Raw genomic sequence first — 21,017 nt, forward strand, 5'->3', positions numbered from 1 at the left:
CCATGGAATTGAAGCAGATTCCTCTTGTACTTGTTAGTTCAAATTAAGTTTGATTATATGAATAGACTAGTTAATTCTAAAGATGGATTACTAGCCCAGATAAACTTTATAAAATTAAATTTGCCTTAATTGCTGTGAATGTAAAATGCCAAAGAAAAAACAAAGGACAGTAGACTAAATTTTAAAAATATACTAAACTGAAAAGGAATCAACCCCAAAAGGATTCTTTCTCTTTCTTTCTCTCTCCCTTCCTCCCTCCATCTCTCATACATTCACACACAAATGTACACATTTTCAATAATGTTAAATAGAGAAAATGATGTTCATTTCTATGGCAGGTTGAATGAAAGTTTGATTTGTGGGGGTTACATGAAGCAGACAAGGAATAAAAATTAATGTTTTTTTTTTTAAAAAGAAACAAAAACAATCCAGTAACACAGACTTTTCACCTATCATGTAAGTTCAATGGATGAATTCAATTGGGTCAATTAACCCTTCCATTTCTGAATTTATTCACAAACTTAAGGAGCTAAGAATAACACAGAGGTAAAATACATACCTTCATGTATGAGATCTGTGCATGATCCCTTGATTCCACTCCTATCCAATACTTCCACCTTTTAATTTAAAAAAAATCTGTCTCTTATCCAACAGATAAAATGATAAAAAACGTAATACAAGGGTTAAGATACACATCTGATATGTAGTCAACAAAGTTCAATTCCCAGCTCTAAATGTTTCCCCAAGAACTTCCCAATGGAATCCTAGAGGACCCTAAGCATCATTGAAGTGGTTCAGTGATATGCATACTGCATATGCATATTGCAGTGCCCAAGCTGTACTGCACCCTTGGGATCAATCATTGAACCACCTTCCTGACTAAGGTTTGCTATGAGTAATCATGTTGTCCTCTAAGGACAACATGTGACACTCAAAAACTAAAACTAAAAATGAGATGAAATATGTAAAAGAAAAGGCTTGGGGATAGAAGATACATAGTAGTTAAAGCACAAGTCTAGCCTGAGTCTAACCACATAGACCCAAGGCATTGCCAATTTACAGCCTGGGTGGCTACCAGCAAAACAAGGGTAGCAGAGGTATCCACAATACACTAAGGCATGGATAGCATTGAATTCTTGGACTCTGCTAGTCCTGCTAGTCTTGTTGGCTAAAAATAGCTGGTATTAGGTTCTCTGGACCTTCTCATTACTGATTGGGAGGTTCCTTCTCTTTTCCCTTTCTTCAATTTAAAGCTTTCAAATATAATTGAGTATTTCCAATTATATTCTAAAAGACTCACCCAAATTAGCTTTGTAGCAATAATATCCAGATTGGAAGAGAAAACTGAAGTTGAGCTGAATACTTTCTTTAGTTAAGAGGACACAACAGCCTCTTGTTCCCATGTGTCATACTCCAGAGAAGCATCTGGAGGGAGTGCAAGGCAGGGAACCAGCTCTGGAGCCTGTATATGGACATTCTTGTTTGCACAAGTCATGGTCATTCGGCCTTTCATGAAATAATAGCATAAAACTCAAAGGAATACTATTCTGCACTGCAGCTGTAGCCAAGACTGCAGAGTTTTAAGGTTACAGTGATTAAGCACTATGATTAATTTAGTCTCAGTAAAATCAATTCCACTCAACTACAAAGCACTAACTTACCATAGCAAGGTAAACTTAGTTTAATCAATATAATCTGAAATTTTTAATAAATTCTTACTCTCCAATTACCAAACTCCCCTTTACCACCACCCCTAGAAAAAAATCTATAAAGTTTTCATAAAAATAATATCAAATATTTGAAAATTAAAAGTATGTTTTATTTGGCTAAGTATTATTTAATTTCTTTGGTTATGCCATGATACAAGTGATGAAAAGTATTAAATTTTAGTCTAGAAGCCTATCCTTATGAAAATCAAGGCTGAACTTCCCCACAAGTGTCCAGGTGGCATCCCAGTCCTCTCAAAATACACAGAAAACTCAAATAAGGGGCCAAAGCAATAGCACAGCAGGTAAGGCCTTTTACTTGCACACAGTTGACCCAGGACTGACCCAGGTTTGATCCTCAGCATCCCAGATGGTCCTTCAAGCCTCCCAGGAGAGATTTCTGAGCACAGAGCCAGAAGTAACTCAAGTGCCACAAAAGCTCCAAAATTAAAGAAAAAAAAAGATAAAAACTGTCAAATGACACCAAACTTTGCAAGTGAGCCAGCATGACCCTAACTAAAGAGCCTATGCTCAGCTGCATCCACAGCTTAGATATTGTAGCACTAATGGTTCAAGACTGAAAGACTGTTAACACAGTGCCATATAATATCCTCCTCTATATCCTATTAGTTAACATATTTTGGCCTCTCATACTGATCTTTGACCAGAGCAGCCTGGACACTCCAACTAAATTAAGCTAATAGTGTATTAGCCCTTATTCCAATCAGTATCCCCTCAAATAGCCACAAAAGTAGCTGTGGGAAATTGAAACAGTAGAACCCTAGTTGCAGAGTAGCAGTACACTTAGGCCATCAAACAAATTCATTGAATCAGTATAAGAGGTGCCACATCGGAATGCCAAAGTGGAAGGGAATATCTTTACTAGAAAAAGAAGAGAACTTACCACGAAGTTCCCACAGAGATCTGCCTAGAAGTGGGTAAATGCTGATAGTGTATTGGAAAAATATCATGCAATACTACCAAAAGCACTGTTGGAAAACAGGACAGAATACCACCACAGGAGGAAGATGAAGATAGGAGTCCTTCAGCCTCAACCAGGAATGGCCATCATGTAATCTCTTTGTAAAATACTTCAGAAAGGAAAAGTTGAGGATCTTTATAGAGCTCAAAGAAATAATGGAGCAGATAGACAATAAAATACAGGAGTAGGGCCAGAGAGATAGCATGGAGGCAAGGCATTTGCCTTGCATGCAGAAGGACCATGGTTTGGATTCCGGCACCCCATTTGACCCCTGAGCTTGTCAGGAGCAATTTCTGAGCATAGAGCCAGGAGTAACCCCTGAGTGCTGCGGGTGTGACCTATAAAAACAAACAAAAAAATACAGGAGTAAATGAGAGCAAAAAAGAAAAAGAAGGAAAGAAAAGAAGTAAGGAAGGGAGGGAGGGAGGGAGGGAGGGAGGAAGGATGGAAGGGAGGGAGGGAGGGCGAGAGGGAGGGAGGAAGTAAGTAAGGAAGGGAGGGAGGTAGGGAGGGAGGAAGGAAGGGAGGAAGGAAGAAAAGAAAGAAAGGAAGGAAGAAAAGAAAGGAAGGAAGGAAGGAAGGAAGGAAGGAAGGAAGGAAGGAAGGAAGGAAGGAAGGAAGGAAGGAAGGAAGGAAGGAAGGAAGGAAGGAAGGAAGGAAGGAAGGAAGGAAGGAAGAAAGGAAGGAAGGAAGGAAGGAAGGAAGGAAGAAGAAGAAAGAAAGAAAGAAAGAAAGAAAGAAAGAAAGAAAGAAAGAAAGAAAGAAAGAAAGAAAAGAGAGAAAGAGAGAAAGAAAGAAAGAAAGAAAGAAAGAAAGAAAGAAAGAAAGAAAGAAAGAAAGAAAGAAAGAAAGAAAGAAAGAAAGAAAGAAAGAAAGAAAGAAAGAAAGAAAGAAAAGAGAGAAAGAGAGAAAGAAAGAAAGAAAGAAAGAAAGAAAGAAAGAAAGAAAGAAAGAAAGAAAGAAAGAAAGAAAGAAAGAAAGAAAGAAGAAAGAAAGAAAGAAAACAATGTCAGAATTTTAAAAATTGGTAAATGAAAAGAAAAACTGAATGTTGAAAGCCTCAAGAGTAGAGTAACACCTATTTAAAAAGAATCAGTGAACTCCAAAATGAGATGTGGAAAACCTCCAGGCAACAGCATTATATGGGGAAAAACTCAAAATAAATGAACAACTGACAAGAGAATGAATTTAAAAGGAATAATATAAGAATCAACAGAGACCCCTAGAGGGACAGAATGGCAACCCTAAAGAAGAAGTAACAAAGACATCATTGATTAAAAAAAAAAAAAAAGTTTCCCAAACTGTAAAGTACAAGTGTCCAGATCCATAAAATGTGAAGGGTACCAAATAAAAGAAACAAAAATAAAAAGATTCCAATCTATATCCTAGTCAGAATGATGACAACCATAGACACAGATACAATGCTGAAAGCCACAAGATCAAAGAAGGAAATGAATTACATACAAAGGAGTATCTCTAAGACTTAAATTAGACCTATCCAATGGACCCTCCAGGCTCAAAGATAACAGCATAAAAGAGTAATTAAAACACCCAATGAAATGAACACATCATCAAGAATAATTTACACAGCCAGACTCTCATTCAGATTTGAAGGAAAAATATACAATATCAAAGATAAACAACAGCTCAGGAACTTCAGAGATTCAAAATAATTTAAAAAAAAGAGTTGAAGGGGCTACTTTAAAGCAAGACAACCTCCACAAACAAAACAAATTCATACTAAAAGATGGCACAAAACTCCATGACAATAATCTCTCTCACTATCAATAGTTTAAATGTACCAATTAAAAGAGAGTGGCAAAATGAGTTAAGAAAATTGAACCAAACAATTCAATTGTTAGATTGCTGCCTGTAAAGAATATATTTGAATATTTAGAGTAAACACAGATAGAAAATCAAAAGTAAGAAGACAATCCAGGCAAATAACTCCCTCAAAAAGGCTGGGGTGGCCATACTAGTATCAGATGACATGGACTTCTGGCACAAACAGGTTCTAAGAGAAAAGAGGGCTATTTCTTTTTTTTTATCTTTATTTAAATAATCACATAATGTGTATATCAAGAAAACATCAATATACTAAACAAACATGCACCCAATAAAGGACAAACAAGATACTTAAAACAACTGCTAACAAACTTCAAGGATGGGGCCAGAGCAGTGGCGCAAGTAGTACGGTGTTTGCCTTGCACATACTAACCTAGAACAGACCATGGAAAAATAGCTCTAACAACTAGAAATTAAACATTTCCTTGATACCAAAAGTTGACAAAGACACAAGGAAAATAAAAAAGAAAACTAATGACTGATATCCTTAATGAACATGCTGTAATATCTTCAATAAAATAATAGCAAACAGAATCCAACATCTCATCAAGAAGATCATACAACATGACCAAGTAGGATTCATCCAAAGAATACCAACATGGTTAACATATGTAAGTCATTCAACATAATAAATTATATCAATAAAAGGAAAAGTAAAAAACCATTTGATCATACACAAAGAAAGTGTTTGAGAAGATCTAGCATCAATTCATGATAAAACCACTCAGCAAAACTGGAATTGAAAAAACTTTAGTCAAAAAATCTCTTGCCACCAAAAAAATTGTTTTGACTAAACAGTTTGCAACCAAGTCCAAACACAATAAAGGGGAAAAACTTAAAAACCTTTCCTCTAAGATCAGGATGAAGACAAGTTTGCCTCCTCACACCACATCTATTCAATACTGTATTGGGAGTATTTGTCATAGCAATTAGACAAAAACAAAACAAAACAATAACAAAAAAAAAGCATGTCATGGACAACTAGCTAAGAACAGAGAAAAGTTAAGGTCTCAGACTATGCAGATTACATGAGATTATATTTATAAAATGCTAAAAACTCTACAAAGAGCCTCTAGAAACAATAGATTTGTAAAGTTGTAAGCTTCAAAGTTAACATACAAAAATTCATATCTACAAATACTGAAAGATAAAAGAGTAATTATTAAAAAGCATCCACAACTGTGCTTCAGAAACCTTGGCATCAGACTAACTAAATAAGTGTAAGACCTATCAAATAAAACTATAAAGTACTACTCAAATAAATAAAAGGGAACACAAGGCAATGAAAACACATGCCCTCTTCACGGACTGGGAGGATTAACATTATTAAAATGAAAATACTCCCCAAAGCATTTCAAAGATTCAATGCAGAAAATATTAAGATATCCAGACACTTCTCCAAAGAATAAATTGAATACTCCTTAAATTCTTATAAAACAATAAACCTTTATAAATAGATAAAGCAATCCTTGGGAAAATTAAGGTGGGAGGCATAACTTAAAACTGCTACAAAGCAGTAGTATCAAAACATCATGGTGTGGAAATAAAGATTAAAAAATGGAGTTTTTAACTCCTGAATATCCTAATATTTTTAACTCATGAATATCCTGAGACAAGCCCTCAATCGAATGAACAGTTTATCTTTGATAAAGAAGGAAAAGATCTGAAGCAAATCAAGGAAAGCCTCTTCGGGCCCGGAGAGATAGCGCAGCAGCGTTTGCCTTGCAAGCAGCCGATCCAGGACCAAAGGTGGTTGGTTCGAATCCCGATGTCCCATATGGTCCCCCGTGCCTGCCAGGAGCTATTTCTGAGCAGACAGCCAGGAGTAACCCCTGAGCACCGCCGGGTGTGGCCCAAAAACCAAAAATAAATAAATAAAATTAAATAAAATAAATAAATTCATAAAAAAAAAAGGAAAGCCTCTTCAACACTGGTGCTGGGGAAAATGGTTGGCTACTTGCACAGTAATGAACATAGAACTCTTTCGAACACCATAACCAAAAGTAAAAAAAGAAATGCATTAAAGACCTGAATTCATAAGGAAGGAATCTTCTGGGATGAAACAGCACTGATTACAAAAGTGAGAAAAGCAAAAATGTATGGGGCCGAGAGATAGCATGGAGGTAAAGCATTTGCCTTACATGCAGAAGGACGGTGGTTTGAATCCTGGTATCCCATATGGTCCCCTGTGCCTGTGCCAGGGGCGATTTCTGAGCATAGAGCCAGAAATAACCCCTGAGCACAGCAGGGTGTGACCCAAAAACAAACAAAAAATGCAAAAATGTAAACAAATGTTTTGGTCTTTACCCTATTCAGTATAACTCTTTTTGATGGTGCTTGGCAATCATTGGATGGAAGCACCTTTGGACTGAAGCATCCTTTGGATTGGTCTCTTACCCTACCTGTTCTCCACTCCATGGTGTAATATTGTGCTTCCCAATTAAAGACTCCGGGTCTCAGGGAAATAGCATTGTGGTTTTGGTTTTTCCATGACTAAGCTATCTGCTTCTTAGGAGCATAAGGCTTGCGAGCAGAAGTTTCTGATCCTGTTTTATCCCCTTTATTGTGTGTGTATTATTTCCTGTGTCAGCGTTTGCTTCCAGACCCTCATCCCTCCAATTCCCTAAGATTAGGGCAGGAGACTTTCACTTCACCTCAAAGGTCTTCCCCTATCTCCCTCTTCCCTGTAAACATGTCCTTCAATATGTAAAATCCAACTTAGATCTTATTTTACCCTGCCATACTTGGTTGAATTTTGTACTGGGTTTCATAAAGAAAGAACAGTTTTGGCTTAGAGCTCAGTTGGAGACACTACAAGGAAGAAGCCACTAACTCCACGACTATCTCCTAAGTGGCGTGGATTACGAATCCTTTGCAGCTACCCTAACTGCTTCAAAACCATCTGCCTGGGGTTGGAGATATGGTATGTGGAGTGATTTTACAACATGTGGGATTTTACAATTCTATATGGAGCTGGTGGGGATTTTACAATTCTCTATGGAGAGGTGGGGGTGGTAATCTTAAAGATCTGCTTTCTGACTTAACAGCTGATTGGACTATCACTATCTCATTTTCGGCACTCATTTTATTTAGAAAATCAATATCAGCCATTAAAGCAGCTGGTAGGCTCCTCTGGCCTACAACCAGTGAGGAGGTGGCAAATTACCAGCCTCAGGGTTTTTGTGACTACTGGAAATGCACTTTTGTTTTCCAAAGTTGGAAGCTTTATAGAAACAGTAGGGGAACTTCAAAAACAGTCGAAAGCATTTCAGAAACAGTTGGTGTGGTTTCAGAATCCTGAGCTCAAATTTTTTGCATTTTATGATACATACAAACTATAATATCGAGAAGAGTCACTACCAAAGTAACCAAGCTACTGTCGTAACTTTGGGCCAAAATGAAACTAAATTAAAAATCCATAGCGGAAAAATCCACTTGAGTAGCCATGTGAGTACTCCAGGGTAGTCTCGCCAGTTGTAGACTGGGTTCCCTGGTTGGGTGCCAGGTGATGCAGATGCCTCATAGCCCAATATCCTGGGACCCTGGGATGAAAGTATGGAAGCAAACACCGAAACGGGAAATAATATACACATGATTAGGGAGATAAAACAGATTCAGGAACTTCCACAGCAAGCCTTCTGCTCCTAAAAAGCAGATAGCTCAGTCATGGAAAAACCAAAACCACAAATAGTATTTCCCTGACACCCAGGGTCTTTATTGGGAAGCACAAGACTATATATACTCTGGGGTGGAAAATGCATAGGGTAAGAGACCAATCCAAAGGATTCTTCAATCTAAAGGTGCTTCCACTGAATGATTGCCAAGCACCAACAAAAAGAGTTATACTGAATAGGGTGAAGACAGTTATATCAACAAAAATGGAATTGCATTAAAGTAATTTTTGCAGGGCCGGAGAGATAGCATAGAGGTAAGGCGTTTGCCTTTTATGCAGAAGGACCGTGGTTTGAATCCTGGCATCCCATATGGTCCCCTATGGCTGCCAGGGGCGATTTCTGACATAGAGCCTGGAGTAACCCCTGAGTGCTGCAAAAAAAATTTTTTTTACATCTCAAAGGAAAATGATGAACAGTATACAAGACTGCTCATGAAATAGGACAGATTAATAACAGAACATCCATCTAACAAGCAGTTAATATCCAAGACAAAAAGGCACTGGTAAAACTTAAAAAGAAAAAAATCCAAGTCAATCAAAAATGGGGAGAAAAAATAAACAAAAACTTCCTCAAAGAACAAATGCAGATTGTCAAAAGGTGCATGAAAAAGGTTCTACATCACTAACATTACTAATTATCAAGAAGATGCAAATTAAAGCAAGATATCATCTTATACCAGAGACTGATACATATCAAAAAAAAACAAAAATAATCAATTTTGGAATACATGCAGAGAGAAGGAGACATTCATTTACTACTAGTGAGAATGCAGACTAGTCCAGTCTTTGGAGAAAACAATATTTATAGTCCTCAAAAAAAAAAAAAAAAGGAATTGAGCTTCCATAAGACCCAGCAACATCACATGGGGATATACTATCGGGGTTCCAGAACACAATCATAAAAAACATCTGAACCTCTATGTTCATTGTAGCAATATTTAAAATGGACAGAATCTGGAAACAAACTGAAGTACCTGAGAACAGATGAGTGAATAAAGAAACTAGAGTACAACAACATAATGAAATACTACACAGTCATTGGGAAAAAACAAAGTTATGAAATTTGCTTATATATGGAGAATATCATGCTGAGTGAAATCACAGAGAATAGACATAGAATAATATTTGTAAGAACAGAGTATGAGAATAATATCCAAAGATAAAAGAAAGGAGAGGAAGGACTGGTCAATGGTAGGAAACTTGCCACAAAGGGGAAGTGGGAGTGTAATTAAAATGAAGAGACCATTATTACAATGATTTTAAATGGTAATTCTGGACAAGAATGGGGTGTTGAAACAAGGTAAAGTGATATGCATGATATACTTTCATTAATGTCATTTCAAATCATGATCTCTAAAAGGAAATAAATGGAAAAGAGAGAAGAAAAAGTGCCTGCCACAAAGGCAGGTTGAGGAGTGGGAGCCTGAGAGAAAATGGGGCATTGGTGGCAGGAAATGCACATTGATAAGGGATAGGTGCTGGAACATTGAATGACTGAAATTCAAACATCACCATTTGTTACCTTTATTTCTGTGACTCTATTAACAATTCTTCTCATTCTACAATCTTGTCTAATGTCAGAGATTTCAGAAACAGCAATTGATACTTTGTAGTCTCTATTGCTTGACAAGTCTGTATGGCCTACACTACTTGAGAAATAAATTAAAGGGGACAGAGATATAGGTGCTTGCCTTGCACACTGATGACCTATCTGAATCCTTGGCACCCTACAGTCTGTCAACTCCACTAAGAGTGAACTCTGAGCTTAGAGACAAGTGAAATCCCTCAGTGCCTCCAGACGTGGCTCAAAATAAAACAGAAAATCAAAATAGTAATGTATGCATGCCATATTTTTCTACAAAAGTACTACAAACATATGTCAGTAATATGTACATTAGAAGTGAGAATGCAGCTAAAATAGTAAAGCACATATTCTACAGCATTATCTTCCAAATCCAATTCAGTGGTTATAGGCTCTCCCCTAAACAATACTGAGTACAGCTTCAGAACCACACAATTTCTATTTACTTTCCCTTATCTCAGTGATCAATTGTAAAATGGTGAATATAAGTATATGAACACTGTGACAGCACAAATGGCAAAGCCCATCTCTCCGGACTAATCATTTATTATTTCCTTGCTCTACAGGACATTTTCCAGACCATCCTTAGCTCACAGAAGCAGCCAAAATGCTTTTGCATTTTGCAATCTAAAATATTCTCTGAACTATCACACAGCCCTGATAATTAAATTCAAATTCATATTATTTAAAAAGAGCTGAAGTGACATGAATAAAATATAGAGAAAGCAAACCTGAACTATCCCTAACAATATTACTTTAATACCTAAACCCAAAATTAGTCTGTCTTAATGATCCTATTACTTTGGTCCATTCAGTTTGTACTCCAACTCGACTCAATCCAGTCATCTATAACACTCACCGAATTATGAAGCTGGAATGAGAGTGTAGTGGTAGGGCAATTGCCTTGCACGCTGCTGACCCAGGATGGACCGGGGCTCGATCCCCAACATCCAATATGGTCCCCTGAACCTGCCAGGAGCAATTTCTGAGTGCAGAGCCAGTAGTAACACCTGAGCACTACTGGGCGTGGCTCAAAAACAGCAACAACAACTAAAACCATTCACCTAAATACTGATACTACTATCTATTCTTGTCAATTATTTCAGTTTTTAGAGCAAGTTGTGTTTTTACTTGCAAGCTATATATAATGTTCTTAATACATTAAAACTTGCAGTCAGAGGCCGAAGAGATAGCACAGTGGTAGGGCATTTGCCTTGTAAGCAGCAACCCAGGACCGGTGTTGGTTCGAACCTAGGCATCCCATATGGTCCCCTGTGCCAGCCAGGAGCGAATTCAGAGTACAGAGCCAAGAGTAACCCCTGAGCATCGCTGGGTGTGGCCCAAAAACAACCCAAAAAATAGCATTCAATAATTCAGAAATTTTTCTCTTGACTAAAGCAATCACTTCATTCTGAAGTCAAAGCAGTCTCGTTTCAGTTACTCTGCTGCAAAAGCTAGAAATACTATAGTATCTGAATTTAAAATCTGACACTTGAATAACTACAGCTAGGAGATGAGAACGATATGAAAGCAGGAATGGAGACCTATATGGAGAAGAACAGGCTGATGAAAGGTGATGAACAGATACTGGAAAACATGAATGTTTATAGAAAAAACTTCAGCAGAACCAGAATTGAAAAATTTCCCTGAACCACTACCAGTTAACTGCTTGACCAATTTTTCTTAGAAGTAGGCATAGATGATTCATTCAAGAATAAAATTTCATTTAGTTTGATATATTCTTCACTGAATAAAATACATTATTTCTTTGCAAGAACTGTGAATCAAGAAGATAATTCTTTAATACTATGCACTGTACCACTCAACTAGTTCTTTAATATTATCCTTGTAAGTGATACTATCATATATGGAGGAAGTTATAGATATTGTTATATATACAGTAGATACACATAAGAGCTCAGAATTCAGATACACTGGGCTTTACATTTCAGATTAGTCACTGCGCAGATGTGTGATTTTGTGCAATTATTCAGCCATAACCATTTTTTACCTACCTATATAAAAACAGGAATAAAAAGAACTCATAATTCATGGAGCTTTTATGTTGTTTTTTTGGTATTTGGGTCACACCCGGTGACACTCAGGAGTTACTCCTGGATCTGCACTCAGAAACCACTCCTGGCAGGCTTGGTAGACTGTATGGGATGCCAGGATTCGAACCACCATCAGTCCTGAATTGGCTGCATGCAAGGCAGATGCCCTACTGCTGTGCTATTTCCGGCCCCCTTCATGGAGTTTTTGAGAGGAATAAGTGAAGTCAAGCACACTATTATACAAATATTTATTGTTTATTACTAATATCAATCCTGTCAAAGATACAGGGATAGCAAAACAAAGAACACTTTGACTTCTCTGATTTATATGGTCAGAATAGTTCTTGGTTGTTAGAGGGTCTAGAAAAGTGAATGTAAGAGATTCTGAGAGGAGAAGAGATGAGAGGGCAGGAAAAAAATCAGTCACCAAGTTTTGTCTTTTCACACTTAAGAAGATACTGTTTGGGGATGGAGTGTAATACAGAAGGTAAGGGACTTTCCTTGCATGTAGTCATCTAGGCTTTTTTTTTTTTTTTTTGGTCCATACCCAGTTAAACTAAGGGGTTATTCCTGGCTATAAGCTTAGAAATCATTCCTGGCTTGGGGAACCATATGGGACACCGGGGATCGAACCATGGTCCATCCTGGGTCAGCCGAGTGCAAGGCAAACACCCTACCACTGTACCATTCCTCTGGCCTCTCATCTAAAATTCATCCCCGGTATTCCACATGGTTCTAAGAGCAACACCAGGAGTGACCCCTGAGCACTGAGCCAGGAGTAAGACCTAAGCATTGTCAGGAATTTCCCTGAAAAATAAAACAGTAACCAAAAAAGGTGGCGGTGTTTATTTATAAGAAAATCAGATATAAAAGAAATATAAAAGAAATACTGTATCTCTTAATTTCTGGCTACAAACAAATAAACAAAAATGACAACAGTTCTAGGCTACATAAATAATTGCTTCTGAAAGAGAAGAAACTATATATATAAGAAGCAACAATTGGTTTGAAGTCTTTCCAATCACATAGGTGGAGTACACTGGAATAAAGCCTCCCTTAGATCTTGTGCCCACAAAGGAAAAGGACACAGAACAAATATGTTTTCTTGTCTAAAGTTATGTGTCACTGGAGAAAGGTTGCAGATTTATCTGTGTGCCCGGAGAAATAGAGAGAAGCCTTGTCTAGGTGGAAACATCAAAAGCATGGCACAAGAGTTACTTAAAAAGTCATATCATTTTTCCTGTTATTATTCAGTCTGGCAAGTCCTCATGTACAGAGGGAGTTGAAGAGACCCAAAAATGATACAGAACTATACAGAGCTTCTGTCTCTGGCTCCAAGGCTGAGGAGTACTGTTATCTCCTCCTCTGCTGGCTAAAACATCTGCTAAAGCGAGATGTAGATTTTTTGAGATAAGATTTATTTCTACAATCTGGGCCCGGAGAGATAGCACAGCGGTGTTAGCCTTGCAAGCAGCCAATCCAGAACCTAAGGTGGTTGGTACGAATCCTTGTGTCCCATGTGGTCCCCCGTGCCTGCCAGGAGCTATTTCTGAGCAGACAGTCAGGAGTAACCCCTGAACATTGCCAGGTGTGGCCCAAAAACAAAAACAAAAACAAAACAAAACAAAACAAGAATTATTTCTACAATCTACAGTCATTAGGCTCAGATAGTAAATTCTTACCAACAATTTTAGAAAAGAAAGAGAGGAATTTTTTTTTAATTATTATTGTTTTGGGACCTAACTCATGTTTATGTTCATGGTTTATTCCTGACTCTGTGCTCAGGGATAACTCCTAGCAAGCTCAGTGAACCAGAAGGAATTCAGGATATCGAACGTGGGTCAGTTGAGACAAGCATACATGGCAAGCACCCTACTTGCTGTATTACACACCAAAACCAAGAATAGAGTTTTAAAATCAGATTAATAATCACACTGTATTCATTGAATCATAGGTTGGCATAGCTGTCAGCCTTCCCTCACAGGACAATATACTGGTACCGATCAGAACCTAGTACTACAAATACTCAACACAGAGCAAAGAATGAATTTATAAAAAAACAGCAAGAAGGAGAACATCACTTATAAGGTACATGAGATAACATGTCTGGATGGAAACTCCAAGAAAAGAAGGCTGGAATATTTCTGCCTAACAGTGAAAAGATTAGTTGTGAACTTAACCTTATACACCTTTCCCATAATGTATAGATATTCTTAAGATATAATCTCTGGAAAAAAACTAAAATACCAGCAGAAAAAGCCAAAGGAAACGTCACGTATCTTCAATACAAGCCAGCATGGTGAGGCTTCATTTTCCTGCAAATAATAAGAAAACATAAGGTGGCCGTGAAGTTCAAAATCCATAGATGGCCAAGTAAAGTATGGCAAAGAATCTCGAACATTTAAAGCATGGCAATGAAATATGAAAGATGCTTTAAAAAAAAGGCAAAGTTATGTTTGTTCAGGCTCCACGACCAAAGATATAAACTGACTATCTCCCATATATACATAAAGGCAACTTTGATTTCAATGAGATTCTAGAGTATTTTTAATAATTTTTAATTCAACTTCATGATATAATGAAGTCAAGATTTCTATTTTAAGGCAAAGTATTTCTATTAATTTCATGAGAAAATGGTTTCCAAGTGAACTTATAAATAATTGTGGTTTTTATTTTGTTTGTATTATTCTCATTTATTTTACTGTTTTTGGTGGATATTTTTTTTCCTCTTTTTTGGGGGTCAGCCCAGCAGCGCTCAGGGCTCCATGTTCAGAAATCGCTGGCTGCGATTTTCAGATGTTTCAGATGTTCTGCAATGTTCAGAAATTCCCAGCTCCATGTTCAGAAATCGCTCCTGGCAGGCTCAGGGGACTATATGGGATGCTGGGACTCGAACCACTGTCCCTCTGCATACAATGCAAATGCCCCACCTCCATGCCATCTCTCTGCCCCCCCTTTTTTACTCTTGATTTGGGGATCATGCTTGCCAGTGCTCAGAGCTTACTTCTGGCTCTATAAAAGTTATTCCTGGTGGTTGTTACAATTCAAGGATTGTAACAAGTTAGTTTTGTTTTTGTTTTTTTGGGGTTTTTTTTGTTTTGTTTTTTTTTGATAGCAAAGACCTTCAAGACTTAAAATTGAGATGGGGGGAAAAAAGGAATTGACGATAAGAACAATATGGACAATATTAACTTTGTTTAGTACCAGTTCATTTCCACAAGCACAGTAGAGGTCGGTGCAGTTTCAGAATTAAGAGCCTCAGTACAACTCAACTATGACTTGATTCTTTTATCAGCAAAAAAGACTGAGTGACTGCTTTAATCCTCTGTGAGTCACTCATCTTCATGTTTTATTTAGTTTTGGATGAAAATATAAAGTCATTGGGAGAAGAAATATTTCTCTTTTCTCAGTTTCAAATCACCATGCAAGTAGCTTTTGCTCCAATTTTAATGGTATACTTTCAATTACCAGTAACTAATAATAAGGCTCATCCTTCTATCTAATGGAAAAAACAAACATATTTAACCTACTCAAGTCATTTGATAAAAGGAAGCAAACTCCTCCTGTTCAACAGCACCTTTGATCTCAGGCACTGAGGTCTTCTTATGACACTTTTCCATCAGATTTCCAAATCCAGTTTTTAAGTCTTGTGTAACAAAATATGTTTGCACATACTGGAGTAACCAGCTGTGTATAATTTATATTCAGTAAAAACATTAAATGTATTTTAATGATTTTAATAAAGATTCTTCTGACTCTATTTGTGTTAGGATAGGTAATGCATAATTTTTGGTTAGGAATGACAAGTGGTGCATATCTTTTTAAATTTTATGAATCAGTAGAAGTATTTTTCCATCATAGTTAAATCAATAACGCACAGTCATCAACTTAAATACTACTAATCTTCATGTAGAGGAAAATAAAGAGTTAAATTATATTCAAAATCTCAAAAATGAAATTCCAAAATCTAACTCACATTTCATTAGCCTTCACGTAGTAATACCCATGGTTAAAATTATCAGAGAAATGTATATGCCTAAAAAGAGTTAAAGTATTTAAAGGGAGTCTTAAGAGTACCATAATGAACACTAATATTTTGAATACATCTAGTTATAAAACTTCTAAGATATAAATTATATAGTGAAATCCAATTATATACCCTAATACTTAAAATTATGAAGAAACATTGAGATTGGCAGACTGAGGAAAGAAGACAAAATTAATGTCTTTTCCTTAAGGATAATTTACTTTCAATTAAAGTAGAAAGAAAGAAGATTATTTCTGCTTTTACTTAAATATCCTCCACGACATGTGAAACCTATTTTAAAAAATCTTACATACAATGAAATACTGTTAATTGACATCAAATAATATTAATAAAGACAGGTGTTTGTATGCCAATCCCCAAGGACTAACAATAAAAACTTACCTAAGAATATCTTTCAGAGCTAAAAAAAAATATTTTGACATGTCATTCTTTGAATGTAACTAAAAGATCATAACATTTTAAAGGTGGACAAAAAGTATTCAAATTTCTATAAGGATAAAAATATAAAAGACGAATTTTGGGTAGTATATATGAGGCCCTGGGTTCAATCTTTGGAAAGCTCTAGGCTTTCCAAGGATTATTATACCTGAGGACTGTAAATTACCACTGAGATTGAGTGCCAATCCACTAACCAACACTACTAGACCTACCAGCAGTGGAGTAGCACCAAAGCATTTGGCAAGCACTGCTAGACCTAGTAGTGTAATGGCTTTCCCCAAGTTCCCAGTACTATGAGAAATCTATCAGATAACAATAGGAACAACAAAAATAATGGCTTGGAACTCACCAAATCCAAGCAATAACAATTTAGATCTTGAATTTACTAGATTAATTTACCATTTACATACAAGTCATGTAACCTTGGACAAGCAAACATTTTGGTGTTGGTCTCATTTTTCCTATACAAAAGTGTTTCTACTAATGAATGAATGAAGTACTAATTAGGGTTATTAATTATTAGACTCAAATACAGAAACATACTTCAAGGCCCTAAGAGATTCTTAGCAGATAAAGTACTTACCTTGCATGTATCTGACCTGGGTTCCATCCCAGGTAATATATAGATATCCAGAGCCCTGTCAGGAGTAAACCCTGAGCACAAAACAGGAGTGAGTCCTGAGCAAAGAAACATACTTAAAAAATACTTTCAGGTTATTTTTCAGAACTTAAAAATAAAGTAGCATTTTTTTTTGTTACAGAATATCCTTTGTATTTGCACTTAGTGTGAGCAAAAAATACCCAGAGGAAAAGGTAAGGACTCAGTTATTTTCTTAAATAAAACAAAAGTGACAATTTTTAATAAACTAAATTAGCATTAAGGTTAATTACAATATCAAAATAGCATACTCCACTTGTGTGCTAACTAATGTTATTTCTAGTTTTATTAATGCTGTGAAAATAGTCCTTTATCATACTAACTTGAATTAAAGATCACTGTTCTATTGCAAATTTCATAGATATGTGGAAAAAATGTCTTATTTTTAGTAACTCAGTGTAGCCCCTTTTCAGTAGCTACAATAGGAATAAAAGATCTAACTATCTCTCTGTGGGTGACATATACCTAGCTATTTGCTAGGTACTAAATTAAGTACCTTATATAAATGCTATAAATGTTTGATCTGTTCTCAGTTCCTACCACAGTGTTCCTCCATTCTTTGGAATTACCTGGATGATAGGAATATGTTTTGTTTTGTTTTGTTTTGTTTAAGAAAGAGCTCCTGGCCTCTAATAAGAAAGGTCCTTCCACAACTAGAGCAGGTTGTCAGAAAGACCAAGGTAACCAAGACATGAAAACTTCAACACTATTATTTTTAAAAGAATTATGTTTCAAACCAAGAATGACCAACTATTTGTCCTACTATGCCAGACAATGGAATGAAACTATCCAAACTCAAAATAACAAAGTCCAGAGAATTTCAGAGCAGGGGCACTTCCTGAGGTACAGAAGTGTGGTACACATTGTGGCTCTGTGCCCCACCTCTTAATTTGGCTACCACTGAGTTCTGTTGTCTTTGGGTGGGGAGTTGGGGGACGTTATCGTCATACTCAAAGATCATTCCTAGTGGTGTTCTTAAGTACCATTTGCAGTGGCAGGTACTGAACCAGGGATGACTATATGTAAAATATAAATTATATCTCTGGTCTTTGAGTTCTATCATTTATAATACATCAAGAGCGTAAATACAGTGCTTTCCTTGGTTTTATGAACTAATTTTAGCTAATAGTTGAATAGCAGAATGGCATTATGGGAATACCTAAATTTAAAGCTAGTCAAACACCTAAGATTTATGACTGACCAGTTAAGTAGGATGTTTGTCAAATTTAATCTTTAACCTGTGGGATATTTTATCTTTTTTCTCTCTCTCTTTCTCTCCATATGCTCTCCACAATCGCATCCTGAATGTGTCCCTCCCCATTAAGTGCCGAGAGTGAAAACACTTAAACTATAAAACAAAAAATATAATTACTTCTAGTCATACTTATATAGCTTTTAAAGACTATAGAAATTTTACTAACACCATTATAATAGCAACAACAAAATATGCTTAAGCAGTCTTTAAATTTCAAAATTTAGACATTCACAGGTTTTTTTCTTTTTATTTATTATTTGCTTATAGTTTTAAACTAGTAGTAAAGTCACAAAGTTAGGGCAAAACCATAATGTGACAATACAGAAAACTGGGTGATTTCAATTGAGAGTTTTCTATTTACTTCACAAGTTTTATATAATAATAAAAATGCACAAAAGACAACAAAATATAGTTTAGGGGAACTTGGGGGGTGGAAAGACAGTACAGAGGTTATAAAGTGTTTAATCTAATCACTGTCAAGTGTGACTTCTGTGTACAGAGCAAGGAGTAAGCCCTCTTTATGTAATATGGCCCCAAAATAAAACTAAACAAAAACACAGAAATAATTTAAATAAAAGTAATCATAATTAAGCCACAGAAGAGTAAAATAAAGATACATACTAAATTTTTAAAAATCAGCAAAACACAGGGCTGGTGAGGTGGCGCTAGAGGTAAGGTGTCTGTCTTGCAAGGGCTAGCCAAGGAAGGACGGCGGTTCGATCCCCCGGCGTCCCATATGGTCCCCCCAAGCCAGGGGCAATTTCTGAGCACTTAGCCAGGAGTAATCCCTGAGCACCAAATGGGTGTGGCCCGAAAAACAAAACAAAAAAATCAGCAAAACTGAAAATTACTTGTGAATAAAATAACAAAATATAGTTTTACCATATCATTTATTAAAGTAAATTACTGATTATATTTAAGTAGCTATAAGTAGTAAAGCACAGAATAATGGCAAAATGCAGGTTAAATCACTGATTTTTGGAAGGAAATATAAAAAATATAGAGATATATTAACATTCGTATTACCTGAGCATTTTTGTTCAACAGTATGAAGCAGCACAAGAAAATGTATTTTAAACAAACATAGATGTGGGATACTAGTAATTTTACATGAGCTTATATAAAATACTAAAATCATTAAAAGCACAGGAATCATTTACAGATGAAATACAAATGCTCAGTAACATAAGAAAAAATTTTTATTCTCTAATAACCACTGAAGGATGACAGTAAAAATTCTGTATGCCTGTAAGGTAAAACATATTTGATGAGGGCTCAGAAAATAGTAGTACAGATGGTAAAATGTTTGTCTTGCATGTGTCTAAACTGGGATCCCAACACCACATATGATTTCCTAGCATTGCCAGCCAGGAGTGATCCGCGAGTACCCCTGGGTATATGACCCATCCAATTCCCGAAAAAAATCTGATACCATTTGAAGATAGGAGGTGCACTCCAAAGAACTGTGTAAAGTGTAGTGTCTATATATATAAATATATATATAAACTTTATATGATTGGTGATCAAAACTCATAAATATTCAAATCTCTTATAGAAAAATGAGCAGAAATGGGTCATTTGCACTAGAACAGAACAGGGATACATTGCTCTTTGGTCTTCATTGGATCCACTCTGCCTCTCACAGTTTCTGCTAAAGGGATAGAGAGGAAGAGTCAGTGACAGGGGAAAGATCATTTTATAATGGCACCACATAAGCAAACTTCTTTACAAGTAGGGAGGAATTATCAGAGCTCTTGTACCATCTGTCAGTAAAAAGGGAGGTGGGGGGTGGTGGGGAGGCAACAACAGCTGGTGCAAGAAGTAGCAAGATGTTGGTCCTAGAAGTGACAAGATGGGAAATGACAGGAAACAGCTTTTCACTCCTCCAACAGCAAAAGAAGCGTGCAGTCTATGTTCCAGTGTTTGAAAACCTCCAGATGCTGTGCTCGTCTCACATTTCCATATATCTTTGTTCAGACAACATCTGAAAGACTGCTTTCCTTTTTACACCACACTCGCATTCTTTGGAGGAACATACAAAGCTATCAAATGCAGGCTTCTCCCCCTCCTTTCTCTTAGAAGCAATGTGGAATGAATTTCAAGTATCACCATGGAAAGGATGAAAAGTACATACATCACTATCTGAGCTTCTGCAAAACTTTTTCCAGTGGTCCATGTAAAGAATAATTTACCATGTGCATTGGTTCTATCATTTGGCAGTTAAGATAAAATTAAATTTGCAGAAGAACTTCTAAGAAGCTGAAGAATTAAAAATGTACAATGATCAGTGTTCTGGGAATGGTGCACCCTTGGCATCACTCACTGATCACCTAGAAATGGTGAATTGTGCGTTTTATCCACTGCATATCCACTACATTAAGCAGTCCCACATGCACGTTTTTTCTCCACTTTAAACACTGTTTTTTTATTTTAAAAAGGGGGGAGGGTTGATATTGCTACAAAAAGTACAATTGTTAGAATTCCAAAGGGCTGATAATACATAAATCAAATATTCACATTTAGAGTTGCTCCATTTGACAAACACATAAAACTCAAAAACATAAAAACCTGCACACATAATATAATAAAATTATACTGAAATTTTTGGGGATTGGGGATTGGGGATTGGGGATTGTGCCGCACTCAGTGGTACTTAAGGGTTACTCCAGGCTCTGTGCTCAGAAATCACTCCTGGCAAGCTCAGGGGACCAGGTGGATGCTGGGGATCAAACCAGAGTTGGTCATATGCAAGGCCCTACCTACTGTGCTATAACTC

The 21,017-nt window shown here is 36.5% G+C and overlaps 1 protein-coding gene across 1 annotated transcript in view; it reads right to left on the reverse strand.

The window, feature by feature from the left end:
- The window catches only part of LOC126031265 (autism susceptibility gene 2 protein-like), an 876,657-nt gene that overhangs the window by 475,851 nt on the left and 379,789 nt on the right, over window positions 1–21,017 (reverse strand). The window lies entirely within an intron of this gene.

The sequence above is a fragment of the Suncus etruscus genome, chromosome 15 (genome assembly GCF_024139225.1).
Source record: "Suncus etruscus isolate mSunEtr1 chromosome 15, mSunEtr1.pri.cur, whole genome shotgun sequence".
NCBI classification, from domain to species: Eukaryota; Metazoa; Chordata; class Mammalia; order Eulipotyphla; family Soricidae; genus Suncus; species Suncus etruscus.